Source organism: Tursiops truncatus, chromosome 9, assembly GCF_011762595.2.
Source record: "Tursiops truncatus isolate mTurTru1 chromosome 9, mTurTru1.mat.Y, whole genome shotgun sequence".
NCBI lineage: Eukaryota > Metazoa > Chordata > Mammalia > Artiodactyla > Delphinidae > Tursiops > Tursiops truncatus.
Window position 1 is genome coordinate 91841523 of NC_047042.1, and position 26887 is coordinate 91868409.

A 26887-nucleotide genomic window follows, 5' to 3' on the forward strand; every position below is an offset into this window, starting at 1 on the left:
GCAACGTCTTCCTTTCCCAAAGAAAAGCTCTCTAAACCTGCAGTTCCCAGTCTTTTTAATGTCACAGATCAAGTTAACTTTTTAAAAAAGGGAAAGGGCTGCGGGTAATTTACAGTTTTCAATTTGTTATTTAACTTATAAGGGAGTTTTTGTTTCCAAATCACTGTCACTATCACCAATATTTCATTAAAATGCCAGCAAAGGAAAGGGCAGTTTAACATCCAAAATGTAAGAGCAGCAGAATCTCAAAATAAAGTGTCCTTCCAAAAAATCATAGTTGCCAGCTTACTCTGTTATGTCAAAAATTTTAAAATAACAGAATATCCTAAAAAGAGTCAAACACAAAGAAACACCAACGTCAAATGTTATCTTAAGATACCACACTGGGGCTTCCCTGGTGGCGCAGTGGTTGAGAGTCCGCCTGCCAATGCAGGGGACACGGGTTCGTGCCCCGGTCTGGGAAGAGCCCACGTGTCGCAGAGCGGCTGGGCCCGTGAGCCATGGCCGCTGAGCCTGTGCGTCCAGAGCCTGTGCTCCGCAACAGGAGAGGCCACAACAGTGAGAGGCCTGTGTACCGCAAAAAAAAAAAAAAAAAAAAAAAAAAAAGGATACCACACTGCATTTTCATTTTTAGATTGTGAACATTGCATACAAGTAAAAGAGAATATATAATGTGCATATACTATACAGTTTAAAGAGTAGTAATAAAATACACAGCCATGAACCCACCACTAGTAGAAAATACAGAATATTCCTAACACTTTGGAAGGCCCTGGGTGGCCCCCTCTTCCTCTCCTGTTTCCAGAGAATACCACCTCCTTAGTACTTAGTAATCGTTTCCTATCTTTTCTTTATATTTTACTAGCTACATCTCTATCCCTGAACAAGGCATTGATTAGTTTTGCCTGGCTTTACTGCTTCTATGAAAGGAATCATATTGTGTGTGACTTGCTTTTTTTCCACTCAAAATCATGGTTTTTCTTGATATAAGCTGGGCATCTATATCCTGCAGAGTTTTGCAGAGGAGCTGGGAAGTCCATTCACTTACACAGTGGTCATGGCTGACAATCCCGTTTCGCCCGTGCACGTGGACAGAGGGAGCCAGGCTCCCAACACCCTCAGTGTGTGTGCTCTTTGGGGTAAGCCAGGGGCTTCTATGGGCCAGACAGGCCAGGGTCCCTAATGTGGGCTGCAGGGGCTGGACATCGGCTGGTCACTTCACTCAAGTGGCACAACTCTAGGCTCTGATCACCACCCAGCGCTCAGAAAATCCTCCGCAAAGGTGCTGAGAGCAGGCAAATTTCACAGCCCACCCAAGTATGGGCTGGTCTTGGAAACCACGCTCTGTCTGTTAATAACCTACTAGGTTAACATCCCTGCACCCCATCTCCTTCACCGCAGGTAAGGAGAGGCCCAGGAAACTTTCCTCAGACCTCTGGATCTCTCTCAGAAAAGATCCTGAAGATACCAGCCCCTAGTGACGCAAACTCTCATGCCCTACACAAGACCAAAAGAGTCAAAAGTTTGCATCTTAATAAAATAAGCAGGTGACTTGTATGCACATTCAAGTTTGAGAAGCACTGGCCTAGATCCTTCATTGTGTGTGTGTTTTTAAGTGAACATTTTTATTGAAGTACAACACACATAAAAGAGTGCTAAGTCTGGGAAAAGAATCTGAAAAAGAATAGATATATGTACATGTATAATTGAATCACTTTGCTGTACACCTGAAACTAACACAACATTGTAAATCAACTATACTCCAATATGAAATAAAAAGTAAAAAAAAAATAGGTGAGGGAGATTAAGAGGTACAAACTTCCAGGTGCAAAATAAATGAGTCGTGGGTATGAAATGTACAGGGTGGGGAATACAGTCAAAAGCTTTGTAACATGTTTGTATGGTGATCGATGGTAACTAGACTTATCATGGTGATCATTTTGAAACGTATAGAAATATTGAATCACTATGTTGTGTAACAGGAACTAACATAGTGTTGTAGGTCAACTGTACTTCAAAAACAAACAAACCAACGCATAGAAAAAGAGATCAGATTTGTGGCTACCAGTGGCAGGGGATGGGGGGAGGGGGGATTGGATAAAGGCAGTCAAAAGGTATAAAATTTCAGTTATAAGATAAATAAAAATGAGGGATGAAATGTATAACATGATAAATATAATTAACACTGCTGTATGTTATATCTGAAAGTTGCTAAGAGTGTAAATCCTAAGAGTTCTCATCACATGGAAAAAATTTTTTTCTATTTCTTTAATTTTGTATCCATATGAGATGACGGGTGTTCACTAAACTTATTGTGAAATCATTTCATGATGTGTGTCAGTCAAATCACTATGCTGTACACAAACTTCTACTTGCTGTATGTCAATTATATCTCAACAAAACTGGAAGAAAAAACATGCTAAGTCATAGGAGTATCATTGGATGAACTATCTATCACAAAGTGAATCCACTGGTGTACCCAGCACCCAGGTCAAGAAACAACGTTGCCAGCACCCTAGAAGCCCTCTTTCCCACATACCCTCCATAACCAAACCCCTGCTCACCAAAGGTAACTAGAACTCCAGTTACTAATAGCATAGGTTAATATGGTCCATATGTGTTCTCCATATAAGTGGAATCATCTTGTATGTATTCTTTTGCGTCTGGCTTCTTTTGTTCAACATTATGTTGGCGAGATTCTAAATCCTTCACTAGGAACCCCAGCTCTCCGCTGTGTACTTACACATTGTATACTGGTGGCTCTCCAGGTTCCTGCAACTCTCATCTCCAGAAAACTGTCATAATGTGAAATAAAACCCCTTTATTCAAATAAATATTTACTGAGCATCCAGACTCTGCCAGGGATTGTGTTAGGGGCTGAACCCCAAAGTGTGTTGCCAAACTGAGACCTCTGTTTCAACGGGGCACCTTGCCTGAGTAGTTTGGGGGAATGTGGAAGATTCACACTGGTATGTGACTTCAAACTTTGAAAGAAATTTATTACCTGCCCTAAAAAACACCCCAAACTACAGCTTAGCACACAGTTACCAAGTAGCAGTGGGGCTTCTCACTTAGGTCTTTTGAACGCATCATAAAATCTAGGTCCCATACGTTTCTGGCCCAGTTATTTCTACTTTTCTTCAAATGTGATTTGGCTAATACTGGGATTCTCCCAGCTCAAAGTTCTAACTCTTTCAAAAAACTTTTGGCACTTGTGCTTCGGGGCCTTCAGAAATAAATTATGTGCAGATACTCACCCCTGGTTTCCCTGGGGACATTTGTGGTTCTTAAATCCTCTTTTCTAATTAGTTCACCCCAAGCATTGCTGAGACCAACAGTCAGTCACCTTCTGTCTGGGCGCCTGTTTTCTCATCTGCAAAAAGAAGGAAGTGTACTACATCAGAGGTGTTTAATCGAAATCCGTGGATTTGCTAGGGAATCCACTAATCCCTGGAAATGACATGGAACATTGTGAATGGGTGTGTGTTTGGTGGAAGAGAGTCCGGAATACATCAACTGCCCCCACACCAAATTAAACACCATCATGTGGTCCCCAGGAACCATTTTAGCATTTAATATTCTGCAGTCATGTGGCTCCTTGTGTCAACAGAAGGGCTTGATGTTTGCTTAGTGTCTGGCTCCAGCTGAATCTCAAAAAGAAAAGATTGCCTTGCTTTTTAGCTTCTGTAGATTTTTCTGCCTTAACAGAAAGGATACTGTAAAATTGCAGGGCCACGCAATAGCATCTCTCTCTGATCTCTACAGGTGAGATAACATCAAGGGTCCGTTCCTTTAAAATAGCCTGGGCCCGAATTGAGTCCCTTTTTTAATATGACCTCATTCTGGGTCCTATTGTATGTAGCTGGCTTGTTTCCTAAACGCTGTTATCTACTGTAACCCTCGGAACCCACTGGTGGGTCTGGCTCTCATAACCAAATAGATGTGACGTACCAAGATACTCTCTGATGAGTTCAACAACCCCATTTTCTGTACCCAGAGAAAGGGCTCTGCAGCAGCCCCGCATGGAAAAGGGCACCTTGGTTTGCCTGCCCAGGCCGGAGCTGGCCTGTCACCTGAGCAAGGGGGTGAAACAGAACACTTCCTTTCTCTCCAAGGCCAGAGCTCCTTATTTCACACATAATAAGATTAGGTTACACGTTCCCTCTGTGTGGCTGGTTCCCCTAGCAGTGCCCTAGCAACAATTTAAGCCCAAAGTTTTCATTACAAACTGGCTCGGTCAGTATAAGGGACCGTCCTGTATTCCTTACATGGAGCAAGACATGCGGACTTGTAAACAGCGTTCTTTTTTTTTTTTTTTTGCGGTACGCGGGCCTCTCACTGTCGTGGCCTCTCCCGTCGCGGAGCACGGGCTCCGGACGCGCAGGCTCAGCGGCCGTGGCTCACGCGCCCAGCTGCTCCGCGGCATGTGGGATCCTCCCGGACCGGGGCACGAACCCGTGTCCCCTGCATTGGCAGGCGGACTCTCAACCACTGCGCCACCAGGGAAGCCCTAAACAGTGTTCTTAATCGTTATATTGCTTTCACTGCAGACAAAAGAGGTGATTTCAGAGCTCATCCTCTTCCTACAAATATCCTTTCCTGCTCACAGTTACGTAAAGAAGTAGAGCCACATTTTCAATCCCTGCTGCTCCAAGTGTGGGCCCTGGACCAGTAGCATCAGGCTCACATGGGGGCTCGTTAGAAATGCGAGATTCTTGGCCCTACCCCAGACCTACTGGACCAGAATCGGCATTTTAACCAGCTCTCCAGATGATCCCTAATCATGGGCATTTTAAAATTTGAGAAGCACTCCCGAGGAATCACCCAACACCGCACTAATACTATGTTTGTGACCTTCCAGCAAATAACGATCAATAAACGGGAGCTTTCTTCCTTCTCCCTCTTAAAACCCAGAGGACCACCTGGGATGCTCTGAGGAAGAAGGGGGAGTAAGAAAAAGCCCAGAAGAGGAGAAACTTGAAGAGAGAATGAAAAAGAGGAAAAGCAAAGAGAGAAGGGGAGATGTGTGGTGTGGCGGGCAGCGTGAGGGCCCAGGGTCTTTGCATTCCCTCCACGGGGGCTCCACACCCGAAGCTGGCTGATCCCACCTTCATAGCCCTCTCCAGTCACATGCTGCCTCCTGTGTTTACCTGTTTAATAGTTTTAAAACTTGGCTCACTTTTCAACTCTGATTACTTTTGAGAAGAAAGTTCACGTCTTGGGGTTTATGTGCTTGTCATGTTTTTTTCTAATACACATTAAAATAGATTCATGGCTATTAACATTCCATTAAATGTTGTTCGTAAGCCCTCCAGATGATCCCTAGTGATGTGGGAGACACGTGGGACACCTGCCCCAGGGGAATGATCGTCCCAGTGGTACAGGAGGTCCCTTAGAGCTGGTACAAAGTGTATGAGGTTGGTCCTACATTCTCATGCTTTTAAACTGCACTGCGGGACATGAGGTGTTATTCAGGCTAAAGCAGCAGATCATACTCTTCCAGGGCCACTCATCTAGAACCTGCTAAATTCTTAAGGGTATGGGCAAGAGCTTGGGATAAAGCCCACAGAGTAACAAGCAAATGTTCACTCAGTACTCCAGGTAACTCAAGGTACCTTAGGTTTACTAAACCCTGTCAACTGGGCTCAGAGCACGGATCTGAAATAAGTAAGAAGCCCTTGTTGGGCTGTTGCTTGGCCTGACAGAGGCTGGGAATTTCTGGTCTCCTATAAGATATCACCACCCCTTTCCTTCACTCTGTCTGCACAGAGTTTTCAGCAATTTATAGAACACGCTCTTCCCTGCGTCTTTTGAGAAGAGGGAGATGCAAAACAAGCCAAAGAAATTACAATGTGAACACACTGAGGTGCTTCTTGTTAAAAGAAATATACAGAAACCAAAAATTCCAATAGAAAACAATAAATAACGAAGAGGTCAGAAACACACACTAGAAAAGAAGGTAGCAATCATTTTAATGTGAGAGTTAACAGCAGTTTTCAGGAATTTAACAAGTATACATACATCGAGGTGACAGTGTCTTTTCCACCTCCACTGAGAACATGACATAAAAGGAATAGACTCAAATCATAGCAAGAGTGCAAAGCAACTTTGACTTGTTGGGGCTATTAGACTCTGATCCAAACTAACAAAGGAAATAATGGGCTCGCCTCGGAAGATCTTTTTTAAAGGATAGTTAAAAAAATATTCCCCCGGTTCTATTGTGGGTTAGGTGAGCTTCTGACTGGATGTCAGGGGTGAGTCTATGGATCCTTTCAATCCAGTTATAAAAAGCTCCTAGGACCTCAGTCCCAGGCCCTTCTAGTGGTATAATTAATTCTATCGCATTCAATATTGCTTGTGATAAGTGAACCATCAATGGACTCTGAGCCTTTCTGTTATTCATGTTTCTGTGCTTTCAAGAAAAGGGATCTTCTTACAGAGCCTTCTGTAAACAGACTTTCTACAAATTGTATACAGTATATTAACTGCACCATAGGAGAAGGGAGAAACAAGCTTTACTGTAAAACTGAGAACCTTCTGTAAATCGGTTAAAAAACTAGATGGAAGAGCCCACCCAAGGTAAAAGGATGAATTAGTCTCATACACAGTACAGAAAGTCAGTGTGGCTGGCAGGTTCCCAGTGCACGTAAAGCTGTGAGCACAGTGCCTCACTCTGAGGACGCAGGCAATACGTGGATGCTCTTAAAATATCACTATCGGCCTTGTATGGATACTGCTATTGGCTTAACCTCTGCTTGTACACAGGGGCCGGGGCACCAGGGATCAATGTTTCATCTCGTGCTCACCAGTCTCTTCATCTCTGCCCAGGAGCCCACAGTGGTTCGCATCTAAGCTCCAGACCAGCGGCCAAGTTCGCCCTGGCTGTCGTCTCCCTGCACCTGGGTCAGGCAGCCTCCTCCCTCCCTCTCCTCCAAACAGCATCAGCTCCTTCTTGCTTAGGCCTTTCCCACTCCTCCAAGAGCAATGAGATGAAAACAAATGGGTTGGGCTTCCCTGGTGGTGCAGTGGTTGGGAGTCCACCTGCCGATGCAGGGGACACGGGTTCGTGCCCGGTCTGGGAAGATCCCACATGCCGTGGAGTGGCTGGGCCCGTGAGCCATGGCCACTGAGCCTGCGCGTCCGGAGCCTGTACTCCGCAACGGGAGAGGCCACAACAGTGAGAGGCCCGCGTACCGCAAAAAAAAAAAAAAAAAAAAAAAAGCGTTGAAAATCATTCGTATCAATTGGATCCAAAATCCAGGTTAAAGATGGCTACGGAGGACGTGAAGGAGCCCAAAGCCCAGCCCCTTCTCCTCATACCTCTATTCCCTCCAACGTCCTCTGCAAAGTCACCAACAGTCCGTGGCCCACACAGTTCATGAGCACGGAGGAGCTTGCCCTGCCTCCACGAAACTCTTCAAGCGAGCAAGTATCTGGAACTTCACGGCAATTATCAGATATCTGAGTTACTAGAATATATTATATATGTTTTAAGAACCATTTAAGATGGAGGTCTGATTTTACTGCTTTTGGTCAAAGGCCAGAGTAAGATTACAGAGCAAGGAACAGCACAATGCAATCCTCAGTTAGAGCCGGAGTGAATAACATTTCAGAGGAAATTTCAAAGGAGGAATGATTTCTGGGTCAATTTAACTGTAGAGTCTAAAATAACTTCAGCAGCCGACTCAAAAGATAAACTCTAAAAGTGCTGTGTGTGTCTGTGTCAGAGAGGAGGAAACGGACCTTTTCTGAGCTGTATCTCAAGTGCATACTGCTTAGAATTATCCCCAAGAACATTCTGGTGAAAGGATGGACTGGAAGAGTCTCGATGTGTCATTCATCAGTCAAGGCTGCCGAGTGGGAAATGGGTCCTGGAAAAGGCTTGTCTCGGTTTGGGAAAGATAAAGCTGGCTGGGGAGGGATGCATTTTGCTCAAGTCTAGTCATTGCCAACACAGTGTCCACTGTGGCCTGCCTGTGGGGCAGCTGACGCCCCAGCTGTAGAGACATGCACTGATGAGAACCTGGCTTCTTCCTTCTGCTTATTCTGCCTTGTGCCCTTGCATGGGTTGAACTGTGTCCCTCTCACCCCCCAAAAGACATGTTGGGGGCTTCCCTGGTTGCGCAGTGGTTGAGAGTCCGCCTGCCAATGCAGGGGACACGGGTTCGTGCCCCAGTCCGGGAAGATCCCACATGCCGCGGAGCGGCTGGACCCATGAGCCATGGCCGCTGAGCCTGCGCGTGCGGAGCCTGTGCTCCGCAACAGGAGAGCCCACAGCAGTGAGAGGCCCGCGTACCGAAAAAAAAAAAAAAAACCCTTAAAAAAAAAAAAAGACATGTTGGGTTCCTAACCCCTGCTCCCTGTGAACATGGCCTTATTTGGAAACAGGGTCTTTGCAGAGGCCAAGTTAAAATGCGGTCACATTCAGTTAGGGGGGTGCCCTTGGGAATAGGGAAAACAGAGTTGGAGACAGACACACAGATGGAGGATCACATGATGAGAGGCGGGGAAAGGGCCACGTGACAGCAGAGGCAGAGATTGGAGGGGTGCATCTGTAAGCCAGGAACCCCAAGGATTGCCAGCTATAGAAGGCAAGGAAGGATCCTTCCCTAGGGCCTCAGAGAGAGCCTGGCTCCGCTGACACCTTGATTTGAAACTTCTAAGCCTTCAGAATTACGAGGGAATAAATTTCTGTGATTTTAAGCCCGCCGGTTTGTGGAACCTTGTACAGCAGCCCTAGGAAACTAACACATCCCCAAAGTGCTCTGGCCTCTCCTCCAGGTAAAACCCTCATCCCTCCTCATCCACGTGGGTACACATGCCTGGGACCCCACGGAGTCCACAGTCACAGCTCTCCACATGGAGCTCCCCAAACAAACACAGACATACTTTGTATGTAACTACCGAATTGCAGATGTCTTAGACTTTTTTTTCTTTTTTCTTTTTTTTTTTGGCTGCGTTGGGTCTTTGTTGTTGCGCACGGGCTTTCTCTAGCTGCGGCGAGCGGGGGCTACTCTGTTGCGGTGCGCAGGCTTCTCAATGCAGTGGCTTCCCCTGCTGTGGAGCACGGGCTCTAGAACGCGGGCTCAGTAGTTGTGGTGCATGGGCCCAGCTGCTCTGTGGCACATGGGATCTTCCCAGACCAGGGTTTGAACCCTTGTCCTCTGCATTGGCAGGCAGATTCTCAACCACTGCACCACCAGGGAAGCCCTTAGACTTTTTTTTAAACTTTTATTATGGGAAAATTTTTTTTCACATTCACAAAAATAGAGCAGTATAATAAACTCCACGTGCCCATCCTACAGCCTCAACAATTACCCATATTTTGTCCATTTTATTTCATCCAACTCCCACCCAAGTTTATTTTGCATGGAAGGATGTCTGGGGCATTTTAAAGCAAACTCAAGGCATCATTCCAGGTCATGTGTAAATGCTTTAGTCTAAACTACTTCAGACACATTTTTTTTTTTGGTTATCTTTGAGTACTGTGTACTTTATTAGCTATGTAAGAGGAATGAATAGCATTTTATGTCTGGGTCCTCTGTTTCTTTTCTATTTTTTTCAGTTCAGTGATTTCTAATATATTCACAAAGTTGTACAACCATCACTACGATCCAGTTTTAGAACATTTTCATCGCCCCAAAAAAGAAACCCTGTACCAGTGAGCAGTCACTCCTTACTCCCGTACCCCCCAGCCCCAGACAACTACTAAGCTACTTTATATCTCTATAGATTTGCCTATTGTGAACATTTCATATAAATGGAATCATCACACACATAGTCTCTCGTGTCTGACTTATTTCACTTGGCATAATGCTTACAAGATGCATCTATGTTAGAGCATGTACCAATACTTCATTCCTTTTTCTGGCTGAGTAATATTCCATTGCATGGATATACTGTATTTTGTTTATCCATTCACTAGTTGATGAAAATTTGGGTTGCTTCCAATTTTGGGCTATTATGAATAATGGTGCAATGAACACTTGTGTACAAGTTTTTGCGTGGACATATGTTTGTATTTCTCTTGCTAATTTACCTAAGAGTAGAATTGCTGGATCACATGGTAACTCTATTTTAACATTTTAAGGAACCACCTAACTGTTTTCCAAAGTGGCTACACCATTTACAAACCTACCAGCAATGGATGAGGGTTCCAGTTTCTCCATAAATTCTCCAACATTTGTTATTGTCATTTAAAAAAAATATATTATAGCCATCCTAGTGAGTATGAAGTGGTAGGTATCTCATTGTGGTTTTGATTTGCATTTCTCCAATAACTAATGATGTTAAACTTTTTCAGGTGCTCAGTATAACTTCTTTGGAGAAATATCTCTTCAGATTCGCCTATTTTTTAAAATACTTATTTATTTATTTTTGGCTGTGTTGGGTCTTCACTGCTGTGCGCGGGCTTGCTCTAGTTGCGGCGAGCGGGGGCTACTCTTCGCTGCAGTGTGCGGGCTTCTCATTGTGGTGGCTTCTCTTGTTGCAGAACACGGGCTCTAGGCGCGCGGGCTTCAGTAGTTGTGGTTCGCGGGCTCTAGAGCGCAGGCTCAGTAGTTGTGGCTCACGGGCTTAGTTGCTCTGCGGCATGTGGGATCTTCTTGGATCAGGGCTCGAACCCATGTCCCCTGCACTGGTAGGAGGACCCCTAACCACTGCGCCACCAGGGAAGCCCTCTTTGCCTATTTTTTAATTGGGTTATTTTTCCTTTTACTGTTGAGTTGTCAGAGCTCTTTATATATTCTGGATGTAATTTCCTTATTAGATTTATGATTTGCAAGTATGGTCTCCCATTCCATGAGCTTTTTCATTTTCTCAATGGTGTCCTTTGAAACACAAAAGTTTTCAATTTGATGAAGTCCAATTTGTTTATTTTTTTCTTTTGTTGCTTCTCCTTTATCTAAGAAACCACTGCCTGACTCAAAGATTTACTCCTACGTTTTCTTCTAAGGGTTTTATGGTTTCGCTCTTACATTTAGGTGACAATCTCTTTCTTAATTGAAATATAGTTGATTTACAATACTGTATTAATTTCAGGTGTACAGCAAAGTGATTCAGTTATCTATATTTTTTCAGATTATTTTCCATTATAGGTTATTACAAGATATTGAATATAGTTCCGTGTACTATACAGTAAATCCTCGTTGCTTATGTTTTACATATAATAGTTCATCTCTGTTAATCCCATGTTCCTAATTTATCCCTCCCACCTCCCTTTCTCCTTTGATAAACATAAATTTGTTTTCTATGTCTGTGAGTCTACTTCTGTTTTGTAAATAAGTTCATTTGCATCATTTTTTAATATTCCACATATAAGTGATATCATATGATGTTTGTCTTTCTCTGTCTGACTTACTTCACTTAGTAAGATATTCTCTAGGTCCGTCCATGTTGCTATAAATGGCATTATTTCATTCTTTTTTATGGTTGAGTAACAGTCCATTGTTTATACATACCACATCTTCTTAAACCAATTGTCTGTTCACAGACACTTAGGTTGTTTCCATGTCTTGGCTACTGTAAATAGTGCTCCTATGAACACTGGGGTACTTGTATCTTTTCAAATTAGAGTTTTCATCTTTTCCAGATATATGCCCAGGAGTGGGACTGCTGGATCATATGGTAGCTCTATTTTTTTTTTTTTTTTTTTTTTGTGGTATGCAGGCCTCTCACTGTTGTGGCCTCTCCCATTGCAGAGCACAGGCTCCGGACGTGCAGGCTCAGCGGCCATGGCTCATGGGCCCAGCCGCTCCGTGGCATGTGGGATCTTCCCAGACTGGGGCACGAACCCATGTCCCGAACCCATCTCCCCTACATCGGCAGGCGGACTCTCAACCACTGCACCACCAGGGAAGCCATATTTTTGTTTTTTTAAGGAAACTCCATCCTGTTTTCCATAGTGGCTGCACTACTTTACAGCGATCTATTCTGAGTTATTTTTTGTATATGATGTGAGGTAGGGGTCCAAATTTATTCTCTTGCATATGGGTATAGACATTACACTTTAATTCTATTTCTTATTAACTTGTTCTATGATACTGTACATCAGTTTTCCATAAAACATCTTTTAGATGATTTTCTTCAGACTACAGCCTAGAATGATAAAAAAGAAAACTCTCATGAAGAAATATTTTAAATGAGGAAGTGGTTAGCCCTTCCTGCATTGCCTGTAATCTATAATTCATTTCCCCAATTTTAGACTTTTTCCCTTTTCTTATAACATGCCATAATGCAATCTAGCACTTGCTTGACTCAGTCATAACTGTACAAATTAGTTCTGCCCTAAACCTCAACTGTTCAATTTAAAAAATTCAATATATGTATATGTATAACTGATTTACTTTGCTGTACAGCAGAAACTAATACAACATTGTCAGCCATACACCAATAAAAATTAATTTAAAATATTTTAAAACAAAAATTCAATATAATTAAGACTTTGGGTATAAACAATGTGCCAGTCAGTTCTGGTAAATCAGAGATAAAAAAACAGGTACTCTGCCCTCAGATAATTACAGCCTAGACAGGGAGAGGAACAGCATGTACACAAATAATAACACGGGGTGAGCACGAACACAGGAGGGAAATAGTGTCCGTATGGGCGGGTTGGGAAGACACAATGAAGGGAGGGGACTAGAGCAAAGTCTTAGAACTAGGCCCAGACAGGGGGTGCCAACATCTGATACCAGCTGGATAATGACCTTGTTGAGCCGAGACCAGACACCTCATCTACAGTGACTGTTCCCCACTCATCCCCAGCAGATCATATCGCTACAGAGACGTGGACCCAGGAGAGCCAGACTTTCTCATTTTTTTTCAAGAGAAATTAGGAAAAAATCTGATTTTATGTGTAATTCCTCATTTTTAAAAGTCATTAAGTAATTTGAATTTTAAAAACTCTACACTGGGTTCCTAAAAAAGCTAAACATAGAATTACCATATGACTCAGCTATTCTATCCCTAGGTATATACCCAGAAAAACTGAAAACAGGGACTCAGACAGATATTTTTATGCCAGTGTTCACTGCAGCATTATTCACAATAGCTAAAAGGTAGAAACAACCTAAGTGTCCATCAACAGACAAACAGATAAAAATGTGGTACAGCCACACCGTGGGATGTTAATCAGCTATAAAAAGGAGTGAAGTATTGGTACTTAATATAACACGGATGAACCTTGAAAATGTTATACTAAGTGAAATAAACCAGACATAAAAGCACAAATATTATATGATTCCACTTATATGAAATATCTAGAAGAGGCAGATTCATAGACAGAAAGTAGATAAGAGGTTACCACGGGCTGGGGAGTTATTGCTTAATGGCTATAGAGTTTCTGTTTGGGGTGATGAAAACATTTTAGAAAAAGACAGTGGTGATGGTTGCACAACACTGTGAATGTAATTTATGCCACTGAATTGTACACTTAAAAATGGTTGAGATGGGGACTTCCCTGGTGGCGCAGTGGTTAAGAATCCGCCTGCCAATGCCGGGGACATGGGTTCAAGCCCTGGTCCAGGAAGATCCCACATGCCACGGAGCAACTAAGCCCGTGCACCACAACTACTGAGCCTGCACTCTAGAGCCCGTGAGCCACAACTATGAAGCCCGCACGCCTAGAGCCCATGCTCCACAACAAGAGAAGCCACCACAATGAGAAGCCTGCACACCGCAACAAAGAGTAGCCCCTGCTCACCACAACTAGAGAAAGCCTGCGCGCAGCAACAAAAACCCAACGCAGCCAAATAAATAAATAAATTTATAAAAAATAAAATAAAATGAGCTTGGTAGATTTAAAAAAAAAAAAAGAAATTCAGAGGGGAGATAACACCTGGTCATGGGAATCTCTAAAGGATTCATGAAGGTAATGGAACTTGAGCTGAGCTTTGAAAGACAGGTAAGAAGGCGAGGCTGCTCCAGAAGAAGTAGCTTGAGTCAAGGTTTAGAGGAAGAACAACAGAGGGTATATTTTAGTATGGAGTCCAGGCCAAGTAGAGAGGTAGCTGGAAAGGTAGGAGGGGACTGGGGACAGGATGCCATGATTGCTAAATCAAGAATTTTCCATTTAATTTTGAGCAGAAGAACGAAGTTCTCGAAGTTGTCCCTGAGATTGATTAGCTAGGCATTGGTGTACAAAATATATTGAAAAGAGGAGACAGAGGCCCCTAAACAGCCAGGTGAGAGATAAGGAAGGTCTGGACCTGACTAGTGGCCACAGGATGGGAATGAAGGAGCGAGTGGGGACAGGAAGGGGGCTCCTTGGAGAGTAATGCATAGAAGCCGATGGTTGCAAGTGGAGAGGGAGGGTCAGAATGGGGCAGAAGGTGGTGGCGCATTATTTAGGGTATAGAGGATTTTCAATTCATTTAACAGTGAAGATGAAGAGAGAGGGTTGTATGTTGAGGGGAAAGGTTTTGCGGCATCATTTTGATTCGTGGTTTTTGTCTGTGTTTTTAGGTTAGGAGAGACTGAAGGACTAGAAAGAATTGGTGCCCTGTGGGAGACTGGAGATTAGAGAAAGAAAGAAGAGTGAAGTGATGGGGCAGAAGAAGATAAGAGGGAGAAGGGTGGAGAGACCTGGCACAAGGTCAGGATGATGTAGACAGAAGTGAAGGGGGAAAGGGTGGGAGAAAGTAAAGAGACAATTTTTAAAAATATATATACATTTAACTTTTTGCATTTTGGATGAATAAACATATTTTTTTGAATTTCATTTCATTTATTTTTATACAGCAGGTTCTTATTAGTTATCTATTTTATACATATTAGTGTATATATGTCCATCCCAATCTCCCAATTCATCCCATCACCACTACCACCACCTCCGCCTTCCCCACTTGGTGTCCATACGTTTGTTCTGTACATCTGTGTCTGTATTTCTGCCCTGCAAACTGGTTCACCTGTACCATTTTTCTAGGTTCCACATATATGCGTTAATATACAATATTTGTTTTTCTCTTTCTGACTTACATCACTCTGTATGACAGTCTCTAGATCCATCCATGTCTACAAATGACCCAATTTCGTTCCTTTTTATGGCTGAGTAATATTCCATTGTATATATGTACCACATCTTCTTTATCTATTCGAAGAGACAATTTTTTAGTGGAGAAGAAGGAAGATGGCTCCACACTTATCAGTAAGATAAGAAATGAAGTCATCTGCTTCAGGAGACAGGCCAGGAGTGATTCTGATGGTTCAACAAGGGCATGTCTACTGCAGAAGGTGACACAGGGAGCCACGAGAGGAGGAATTAAATGATTGCCGAGTGTCACTGGGGCCCAGATGCTGCACACATGAGCAGCAAACTCACCTGGTGGGCCAGCCATCAATGCCTGGCACTCTAAGGGGGAGAGAGGGAAAAGCTATGGCATTGAGAGGGTGGTTCTAAGTATGCTTAAGATTTGTGTAATAAAAATCCAAGGAGTGAGGCATTCTTGGACCATAGAAAGCACATTTTTGAAATGGTCAACTAAGGGGTTTTCTGAGCTTTGCAAAGAAACAAGAGAAGGCAACCTAGACTGGGAGAATGAGAGATCCAGGGCCTGAAGGTCATGGTGAGTGGAGGTGGGAAAGACAGAAAGAGGTTGTGGTCCTAAAATGTTTTGAAAATTGTTGTAAACTCTTAGACCAAATAGGTTAATATGTAGTGACATTAGTGGTTCATGTTGAGGAAGACTTTCAAGGCTGTGTCCAGGCTCAGTTGGACTCAGTGCCTTGGCCGTAAATTAGTGATGTCTGTCAAAGGCAAGGGAAAGGAGAGGAGAGCCAGGATCATAGCCTGTCAATCCTGTGAAACGTGGTCAGAGAGATTTTTGAGCTGAAAAGGCTGGATGAGGAACAGTCCCACGTGATTACAAAGTGCAATAAGCCTAATGTCGTCATGGGTGACTGCAGCGTCCTGAAAAAGGAGGCACTAGAGTAGGAAGTCTAGAAAACGAGAAGGGTGGGATGTTTGGGTGGTCAGTAACATGGACATTCAATTCCTTGGCAGTGATGGCAGTAAACAGGGTGGGACACTATCAGTCCAGCACTGAACTCACTAGGGAAGAGAAAGAACTTCTTGAAGTCGGTAGATGGACATGGTGACGACAGGTGGTATAATCAGGGAATCCAGCACATAGCAGGCGCTTACTAACTACTTGTGGAATGAAGGGAAGTGTCTCTAGGGGGCAAGGAGTATACCATTCCCTTCTCCTGCCCTACAAGCCAAGGAGCCGACAAGAAAAGGAGCCACTTGTTGGGAAATGACACAATCAGGAGAAAGGCAGGTGGGCGCCAGCAGGAATGGGTCTGGGAAGGTGGGGACAGAGCCGGAGGAGCTGAGCCCTGAGGGACCGCAGAGGGCAGGCTGCTCCCAGGACTCAGAATAAATTCCAGATGATACAGGCACTGCTCTAGGGAAGAGCATGTGGATAATTCAAGGAAACCCATTCCCGCTTTAATAAAACAATTCAGAGCACAGGTCTTCCTGAGGGTGGCTTCATCTCATCTCTTACGTGAGAAAAGCTTCCTGAAAAGAGAGCAGTGTGATAGAAACCAAACATAGGACTTCCCTGGTGGCGCAGTGGTTAAGAATCCGCCTGCCAATGCAGGGGACACGGGTTAGAGCCCTGGTCCGGGAAGATCCCACATGCCGCAGAATAACTAAGCCCCTGCGTCACAACTACTGAGCCTGCGCCCTAGAGCCCACGAGCCACAACTACTGAAGCCCACATGGCTAGAGCCCGTGCTCCACAACAAGAGAAGCCACCGCAGTGAGAAGCCCGCGCACTGCAACAAAGAGTAGCCCCCACTCGCCGCAACTAGAGAAAGCCCACGCATAGCAACAAAGACCCAATGCAGCCAAAATAAATAAATAATAAGTAAATTTATTTTTAAAAACCAAAAGAAATCAAACATAGATCAGGGGTCTAGACCCAGCTATGCTAACCAAGCCTATGCCCTTTGGAATAAATGCCGAATGACCTCATTCATTTATTCATTCATTCACTCACAGTGCCGCAGTGTCCTCACTTTACAGTGGGGCTAAATCTCTGTCCTACCCATTTCATGACATTGATCTGATGATAAAAATGAAAGCGACTTCAAAACACTTCACCTTTAAGTGCCCCAAGTTGCCTCACTGAAATGAATTTTAGATAACTATCCCTTGTGCTTTAAAATATTGTGTAATGTGTTGGAAATAAATGGGTCATCTGCCAGGGCTTAGAATTAGCTGTGACCCAGAGACCCGGTCATGTTCATTACAAGCACTGATCCCACAAAAGTGAAGTGTTTTTCACACCCAACCTCCTCCTGTTTCCTATCCTCACGCAGGGTATAATCCACACAGCCCCCAGTGCTTCATCTTGTCCAGCTCTTTTTGGAAATAAAAGCCCTTGGATATTTTGTTACTAAAGGTGCATTCTCTTCAGAGTGTGTATGCCATGCAGCCACAAGGAAGGGAAAATAGAAAACGTCTAGGGCTTCCCTGGTGGTGCAGTGGTTGAGAATCCGCCTGTCAGTGCAGGGGACACGGGTTCAATCCCTGGTCCGGGAAGATCCCGCATGCCACAGAGCAACTAAGCCCGTGTGCCACAACTACTGAGCCTGTGCTCTAGAGCCCGCACGCCACAACTACTGAAGTCCATGTGCCTAGAGCCCGTACTCCGCCACAAGAGAAGCCACCGCAATGAGAAGCATGTGCACCGCAACGAAGAGTAGCCCCCGCTCACCACAACCAGAGAAAGCCCGCGAGCAGCAACGATGACCCAACGCAGCCAGAAACAATAAATAAATAAAATAAAATAATAAAATTAATAATTAAAAAAAAAAACTCTAAAAGAATAAATTATCATTCTCGTCCAGACAGTGCTATGTCATTCTAGACAAGCCACCGAAACTAGCTGTGTCTGGATGGCCATAAGGTGTCGTGGAACAAGTCTGGTGATAGACACACGCAGAGCTGGAAGCGAGGAGCTCCCACTGTGAAGAAGGAACAGGGACACTTCAGTTTTAACTCGAGTGGATCCAAGAAAATCAGTGCTGGGAAAGTGGGAAAGAGGAAAGTGACTTGCTACAAAAGTGAAGTGGGACACACAGCAAGAGCCTTGCATCGAGGAGAGAATGAGAGCTCGGCTGAAGGAGATCCTGAGACCCAGGGTCTGTCTCGACCAGACGAAGAAGGATGCTTTTTTTTTTTTTTTTTTTTTGCGGTACGCGGGCCTCTCACTGTTGTGGCCTCTCCCGTTGCAAAGCACAGGCTCCGGACACGCAGGCTCAGCGGCCATGGCTCACGGGCCCAGCCACTCAGCGGCATGTGGGATCTTCCCGGACCGGGGCACGAACCCATGTCCCCTGCATTGGCAGGCGGACTCTCAACCACTGCGCCACCAGGGAAGCCCAGAAGGATGCATTTTCAAGCATTGCGTGGCATTAGGATGATTTTTCAACTAGTGGTTCTGCTGCGGGTCAAAGGGGAACAAAGGTGGTGAACTCTGGGCCTGGGTCCACACTGGAGGATTGGTGTTGAGAACGCTGGGCTATTCTCTCCATTAGGACTAGGATAGGGGAGGACCAGCCAAGAGATGTGGATGCACCTGGTTGAAAAACTATCCTGAGAAGGAAAAATCCAACAGCTGTGATTTCATAAATACATATAATTCTTACTGAGCAAGGGGACAGAGAAAAGAATGAAGAGAAGAGAGTGGGACAAAGCAAGAGAACAGAATGCCCATCCAATTGGAGAGGGGCAGGACATCACAATGAGAACTACTGTAGGGTCAACGTAGGAGCACTGTTCAGCTCAGTGGGGCAAGGTGGCCCCGATTTTAGATAGGCCCCTAAACTACCCCCTCTTCCAAATATCAGGATTCCTCTTCTTCTCCAAATTTCCCTAGGGCTTAGTGCAGACAGGAGCAGGAAACCCTCCAGGAAGGAACAGTCCAGAACAGGCACCCTCTCCTCACGGGCACGGCCTCCAGCATCACGGGCCTCCCCTCCGCTCCCAGCCCAGCGAGACTGGGGAGGACACAGAATCGGAGTCGGGGAGGAAGCCGCGGGAGGCCTGACTCACCCTATGCTCGGCCGCTTGGACCACGAGTGGGCAGGCCTGCGTGCGATGAATCACTGAGAGCCTGACTGCTATTCTGAGTGCTGCCAAGGACACGGATGCTCTTGTTGGCACCCTGGCACCCTTCACAGTTTCTCTCCCTCCCTGTCTGGCTGCCAGGAGACGAGTGCTATAGGAACTGAGTATTTTCATTTTTTTAAAGCCCAAGACAGACTATCTAATGCTTTCTATTCTTCCTGCATCCCTTCTCAGTTCCTGGAAATCACCGGCAGGAGACTAGGACAGAGAGCCACCTCCGTCCAAGCCCAGCTGAGGCGGCCTTGCTGAGAAGCCATTCCAGGGAGGAGCAGGGGAGGGCAGGGCATACCTTGTAGAATTTCCCAAATGAATCACCTGGCTATTTATTTTGACTGAAAGTGCCCGAGAAGTATGTAAATTTAAGTTCTAAATTCTACAAGGAAAAATCAGACTGGTACCTACAGCTCTATATAACTGCACAGCACTTGGATTAATTTCTTCATCTTTCTAGCTCCCATGCAGCCTATGATGACTTACATCCATGCAAGCCATGTAAAGAGTTAAGTGCTGTACAGACTATACCAAACTCACCAAATGCTACGGGACTCAGTTACCAGAGAATTTAAATAAGAAAGAGTCTGTGTAATATCCCCGTACTACTCTGTATTAAATTATAAGATCCACAGGGAAAAGTCAGTCGTCCTTCATCCTCTCACCACTGCCTGTGTCACAGACCTTTGGGGATGGGCTTTTGGAAAAGCAAAGCTCATGCTTCAGGAAGATGAGAAATGTAGGATATCCCCCAACAAATATTTATTGGATATGAGGGAGGGCACCGTGGGTGTTACAGAGATGAAGGAGGCATCCTCAAGGAGAGTAAATCTCATAGGAGAGATAAGATATGTACACAAATCATTTTACACAAGCACAAAGTAACTAAACATAGAGTTACCATATGATCTAGCAATCCTACTCCTGGGCATATACCCGGAAAAAATGAAAACTAACTCGAAAAGATACATGCAGCACCCCAATGTTCACCGCAGCACTATTTACAATAGCCAAGACATGGAAGCAACCTGAATGTCCATGGACAGATGAATGGATAAAGAAGATATGGTGTATTGGGAATTCCCTGGTGGTCCAGTGTTTAGGACTCTGCGCTTCCATTTCAGGGGGCATGGGTTCAATCCCTAGTCAGGGAACTAAGATCCCACAAGCCATGCGGCATGGCCAAAGAAAAAAGATATGGTGTGTATATATACAATGGAATATGACTCAGCCATAAAAAAAGAATGAAATAATGCCATCTGCAGCAACATGGGTGGACCCAGAGAGTATCTTACTGAGTGAAGTCAGACAGAGAAAGACAAACATCATATGGTATCACTTATATGTGGAATCTTAAAAAATGATACAAATGAACTTATTTACAAAACAGAAACAGACTCACAGACTTAGAGAAGGAACTTATGGTTACCAAAGGGGAAGGGTGGGGGGAGGGGATAGTTTGGGAGTTTGGGATTGACATGCATGCACTGCTATAATTAAAATGGATAACCAACAAGGACCTACTGTATAACACAGAGAACTCTGCTCAATATTACGTAAGAACCTAAATGGGAAAAGAATTTGAAAAAGAATAGATACATGTATATGTATAACTGAATCACTTTGCTGTACACCTGAAACTATCACAACATTGTTAACCAACTATACTCCAATATAAAATAAAAAGTTAAAAAAAAAAAAAACAGAAATAGACTCAGACATAGAAAACAAACTTATGCTTACCAAAGGGGATAGTGATTGGTGGAGGGAGGGGAGAGATAAATTAGGAGTATGGGATTAACATATACACACTACTATATATAAACTAGATAAACAACAAGGACCTACTGTACAGCACAAGGAACTATATTCAATACCTTATAATAACCTATAATGGAAAAGAACCTGATAAAGTGTATGTGTGTGTATGTGTGTGTGTGTACATATGTATATAACGGAATCACATTTCTGTACACATGAAACATTGCAAATCACCTATACTTCAATAAAATAAAGAAGTAAGTAAAAAGTAAGCACAAAGTCCTACAGGATATGAGGAAGGAGAATTATCTGGTTTGATGAAAGTCAAGCAAGATTCATGAACTGTGCCTTGGAGAACAATACAGTTCCCGAAAGGGAAGACACAGGGGTAATGCCAAAGGTGCAGAAAACTGTCTCAGTTTTCAACAAGGATGTAGGGAGACAGAGCTGGAGAGGCACACTCGGCTTGGACGTGCAGCACCTTAACGACAAGCTTGCAAGCTCAGCTTGACCCAGCGGATGTGCAGATCTCACTGAAGATCCTCAACAGGGTGAGAGTCAGGATCGAATCAGAGTCTCCAGAAGCTCAGTCTGGAAGCTGCCGTCAGGATGGATCAAAAGGGAGAGAAATCACAGAACTACTGTTCTGGTCCAGGTAGGAGTAATGAAGGCATGAAAGATGGTGGTAACAATGGGGATGGGAAAGGAAACATGTGTACATTACAGAGGTGAGTAAACAGAGCCTGAATTTTCACTGGATGTGAGGAAATGAGAGAGAGAGAGAGAGACGTCAAAATGACTCTGGAAGGGCTTCCCCCATGGCACAGTGGTTAAGAATCCACCTGCCAATGCAGGGGACACGGGTTCAAACACTGGTCCAGGAAGATCCCACATGCCGCAGAGCAACTAAGCCCATGCGCCACAACTACTGAGCCTGCGTGCTGCAACTACTGAAGCCCACGTGCCTAGAGCCCATTCCGCAACAAGGGAAGCCACCGCAATGAGAAGCCTGCATACTGCAACAAAGAGTAGCCCCTGCTTGCTGCAACTAGAGAAAGCCCGTGCACAGCAACAAAGACCCAACGCAGGGCCGCCCCCACCCGGAAAAAAAAAAAAAAAAAAAAAGACTCTGGGAAACTAGGAACCACCAGAGATAGATGTGCTTTTTCCACTAGAGAAGATGAATTTATAAGCCAGAGTGGCTGAGGAAGTGACAGTGCCATTAAAAGGCCTATGGAGGGCTTCCCTGGTGGCGCAGTGGTTGAGAGTCCGCCTGCCAATGCAGGGGACACGGGTTCATGCCCCGGTACAGGAAGATCCCACGTGCCGTGGAGCGGCTGGGCCCGTGAGCCACGGCCGCTGAGCCTGCACGTCTAGAGCCTGTGCTCCGCAACGGGAGAGGCCGCAACAGTGAGAGGCCCGCATACCGCAAAAAAAAAAAAAAAAAAAAGGCCTATGGATATGAGGAGGAGGAAGATTTGGGGGATGGTTCCCCCTTGCGAGGGCTAAGAGGCCATGTAGATGCTCAGAACACAGTCAAAAATACTTACGAGAGAGATCAGGGTGGAGAGAGAAATCTGGGGGTCATCTGCATGGGGGTGACAGTGGGAACTGTGGGACACAGCAAAGAAAAGCATTCTGAAGGTAGAACCAAAGGAAGACCTACATTTAGAGAATGGAAAAAACAGAAACAAAATGGGGCAAGCAAAAAGGATAAGTATTTACTGAGTCCCAACCACATGCCTGTGCTCAGAGATTTGAATATACTGTCATCTGTGAAGCACTTTTCCCATTTTACAGATGAGGAAACTGAATCTCAGGTAACCCACCAATCAACCCAGAGGCCACATCAGAAACCCAATAATCATTCTCTCCAAATCCACCTCCACGTCTCACAGTCAATTGCAAAATGCCTTTTGTTTTTTTTTATAAATTTATTTTATTTATTTTTGGCTGTGTTGGGTCTTCATCGCTGCACGCGGATTTTCTCTAGTTGCAGCGTGCAGGGGCTATTCTTTGCTGCGGTCGCAGGCTTCTCATTGCCATGGCTTCTCCTGCTGTGGAGCATGGGCTCTAGGTGCGCAGGCTCAGTAGTTGTGGTGCACAGGCTTAGTTGCTCCATGTCATGTGGGATCTTCCCGGACCGGGGCTCAAACCCGTGTCCCCTGCATTGGCAGGCGGACTCTTAACCACTGTGCCACCAGGGAAGCCCACAGCATGCCTTATTAAGTTTACCTTTGAGGGCTTCCCTGGTGGCGCAGTGGTTGAGGGTCCACCTGCCAATGCAGGGGACACGGGTTCGTGCCCCGGTCCAGGAGGATCCCACATGCCGCGGAGCGGCTGGGCCCGTGAGCCATGGCCGCTGAGCCTGCGCGTCCGGAGCCTGTGCTCCACAGCGGGAGAGGCCACAGCAGTGAGAGGCCTGTGTACCACAAAAAAAAAAAAGTTTACCTTTGAATCTTCCTTGATTCTACTCTTTTCCTCCATCCTTACTCTAGGCCCTCAATTCTCCCCTGCTTACACAATAACCTCCTATCTCCAGGTCTCCCTGTTCATGGTCTCACCCATCACTAGTCCATCTCTTTCCCTACTGCCCAAGTGGTCTAACACACAAATCCAGTCCTCACAAAGCCTTCAGAAGCTTGCAAGGCCCTTGATGAGACGGCTCTGCTAACTCCAGGATCACCTCTGGCCCTTCACTTGCAAGCACTCCATCCCCAGCCTCGCAGACCTACCTGTGGTTCACAGAATCCAGCCACATTCCCTTCTCTGCACATGTTTCCTCTCTTCCAAGACCATCTCCTACAGTTCAAGAGCAATTCAGGCATCATAACCTCAGGTTGTACTAATCTTCCCAAGGACCTGTTTTCTGTACTCCTCACTGCTCTGAGCATACCCACATCACAGCACTTATCACACTGCAAGATTTAACCCATACAACAGTCTCTCTCACTGTATTAGCAGCAGTTTGGGGGCAAGGATTTGCTTTTATTCACTGGTCTCTAAAACTCAACATTTCCTGGTAGAATTAATAAAACAGTCAATTCAAACCCGAGTCTGATTCTAAGGTTCACATTCTTTCCACTATGCTGTAAAGTTAGAGAGTAGAAAGAGAAACTGGATAGTGTAGGATGACAAAAAGGCAAGAGGCTCTTTGTTAACCCACAGCTAACATACTTACTGGTGAAAGACTGGATGTTTTCCTCCTAAGATTAGAAGCAAGACAAGGATGGCTACTCTCACCACTTCTATTCAACATTGTACTGGATGTTCTAACCAGGGAAATTAGGCAAGAAAAAGAAATAAAAGGCATCCAGATTGGAAAGGAAAAACTAAAACCATCTCTATTCCCTGATGATGTGATCTTGTATATGAAAAATCCTAAACAATTCACAAAGTAATTATTGGAACAAAAAAAAAGAAGTTCAGCTAGGTTGCAGGATATAAGGTCAATATACAAAAATCAATCGTATCTCTATATACTAGCAATGAACAAAATGAACTGAAATTAAGCAAACAATTCCATTTACAATAGCAACAACAACAACAAAAACAACCCTTAAGAATAACTGTAACAGAAAAAGTACAATATTTGTACAGTGAAAACTATGAAACATCACTGGAAGAAATTAAGGAAGACCAGGACTTCCCTGGTGGCACAGTGGTTAAGAATCTGCCTGCCGATGCAGGGGACACGGGTTCGAGCCCTGGTCCATGAAGATCCCACATGCCGCGGAGCAACTAAGCCCATACACCACAACTACTGAGCCTGCACTCTAGAGCCCGCAAGCCACAACTACTGAGCCCACGTGCCACAACTACTGAAGCCCGCGTGCCTAGAGCCCGTGCGCCACAATAAGAGAAGCCACCTCAATGAGAAGCCCACACACCGCAATGAAGAGTAGCGCCCGCTCGCCACAACTAGAGAAAGCCCGTGCAGCAACAAAGACCCAACAGAGCCAAAAATAAATAAATTTATTAAAAAAAAAGAAATTAAGGAAGACCTAAATAAATGGAAAGACATCCTATATTCATGGACTGGAAGATTTAATATTATTAGATGGCAATACTCTCCACCTAATTGATCTACTGCAACGAAGAGCAGCCCCCGCTCACCACAACTAGAGAGAGCCCATGAGCAGCAACGAAGACCCAACACAGCCAAAATAAATAAAATCAATAAATAATTTTTTAAAAAAGACAATTCAATGGGGAAAGAATAGTCTTGCCAACAAATGATGCAGCGGGATAATGATAGCCACATGCAAAAGAATAAAACTTGGACTCTATCTAATACTACATACAAAAATTAACTCAAAATGGATCATATGCCTAAATGTAAGAGCTAAAATAATGAAAGTCTTAGAAGAAAACTTACGAGTAAATCTTCATGACCTTGGACTAGACAAAGATAGCTTATGTATGACACCAAAATCAGAAGTGACAAAAGAAAAAACAGGTAAATTAGACCTCATCAAAATTTTAAAAATTTGTGTTTCTAAGGATACCAGCAAGAAAGTGAAAAGACAATCCACAGGATAGGAAAAATATATTAAATCATATATCTGATAAGGGACTTATATCTATAATATGTAAAGAACTCTCACAACACAACAATAAAATGACAAATAACCCAATTTTTAATGGGCAAAGGAGACACATCTCCAGGAAGACAAACAAATGGCCAATAAGCACATGAAAAGATGCCCAACATGATCAGTCATTAGAGAGAACCGCAAATCAAACCACAGTAAGACACCACTTCAAATCTATTAGGATGACTAAAATTTTAAAAAGACGGACAATAACAAGTGCTGGTGACGACGTGGAGAAATTGGAACTTTCGCAGATTGCTGGTGGGATTGTAAAATTGTGCAGCCACTTCAGAAAGTAGTTCAGTAAAACAGATAGCTAGTGGGAAGCAGCTGCATAGCACAGGGAGATCAGCTCCGAGCTTTGTGACCAACTAGAAGGGTGGGATAGGGAGGGTGGGAGGGAGGGAGACGCAAGAGGGAGGAGGTATGGGGACATATGTATAACTGATTCACTTTGTTATAAAGCAGAAACTAACAAACCATTGTAAAGCAATTATACTCCAATAAAAAACGTTAAAAAAATAAATAAATAAAGTTGTTTGGCAGTTCCATATGTTAATTATAGTTACCATATGACCCAGCAATTCCACACCCAGGAGACCCAAAAACATACATCCACATAAAAACTTACATACAAATGCTCCTAGCAGCATTATTCATAATAGCCAAAAAGTGGGAATAACCCAAATGGCCATCAACTGATGAGTGAATAAACAAAATGTGGTGTCTGCACATAATTCAGTCATAGAAAGGAATGAACATGTGACAACAGACATGAGCCTTTGTCTCAATTGTACCTGTGAGATTTTTAACTTATGGAAGTGACTGAGTGACGACAAGGAGAGGTCAGTGCCACTGGAAGATTTTTATTACTCACGGTGCCTGAAAGGCAAGCACACCACACCCACCGGGCCCTCCAGGGAAGCTTCAGTTTGGGTCAGGAGGAGGAAGGAGCCAGGGAAAGCCTGAGCCAGAGCCTTTATTGTGTTTTCTGCAGGAAAGGCAAAGCAGGGCAGGGTAAAGAGTTTAGGACTGACTAGTCTGAATAATTCTGGCAGGCTTTGGGAAGGGCCGTCTCTTAGTTGTTTGGCACCTGGCCCTCGTTTGACTTAGGGCAGGGAAGAGATTAGCTTGGTGTGTGAGAGTTTGATAAAGGACGTGGTTGGTTCCTGGTTGGTTCGGGGTGTGGGCTCTGGACTGGATCGTTTGCGTACGAAAAGTGTGCTACAGGGTGAGCCCTTTCCTATCTCTCAGAGCCGGCTAGTCCTGGGAGGGGCAGCGAGCCCACAAATGCCAGAGCATCAAGAATACAGAGAATAAGATGATACAATGAAGACAGCTGGCCTTCTGATGAATGGACGCCAAACAGACAAATACAGGATCTAAGAAAACCCAGTTAGAACAG

General features: G+C 44.4%; 1 long non-coding RNA gene across 1 annotated transcript in view; it reads right to left on the reverse strand.

The window, feature by feature from the left end:
* Positions 1-26887, reverse strand: part of LOC109551876 (uncharacterized) — a 42045-nt gene that overhangs the window by 13706 nt on the left and 1452 nt on the right. Inside the window, exon 2 of the long non-coding RNA XR_012334117.1 lies at positions 3258-3373. This is a non-coding gene — a long non-coding RNA (uncharacterized lncRNA). The remainder of the gene's footprint in view (positions 1-3257; positions 3374-26887) is intronic.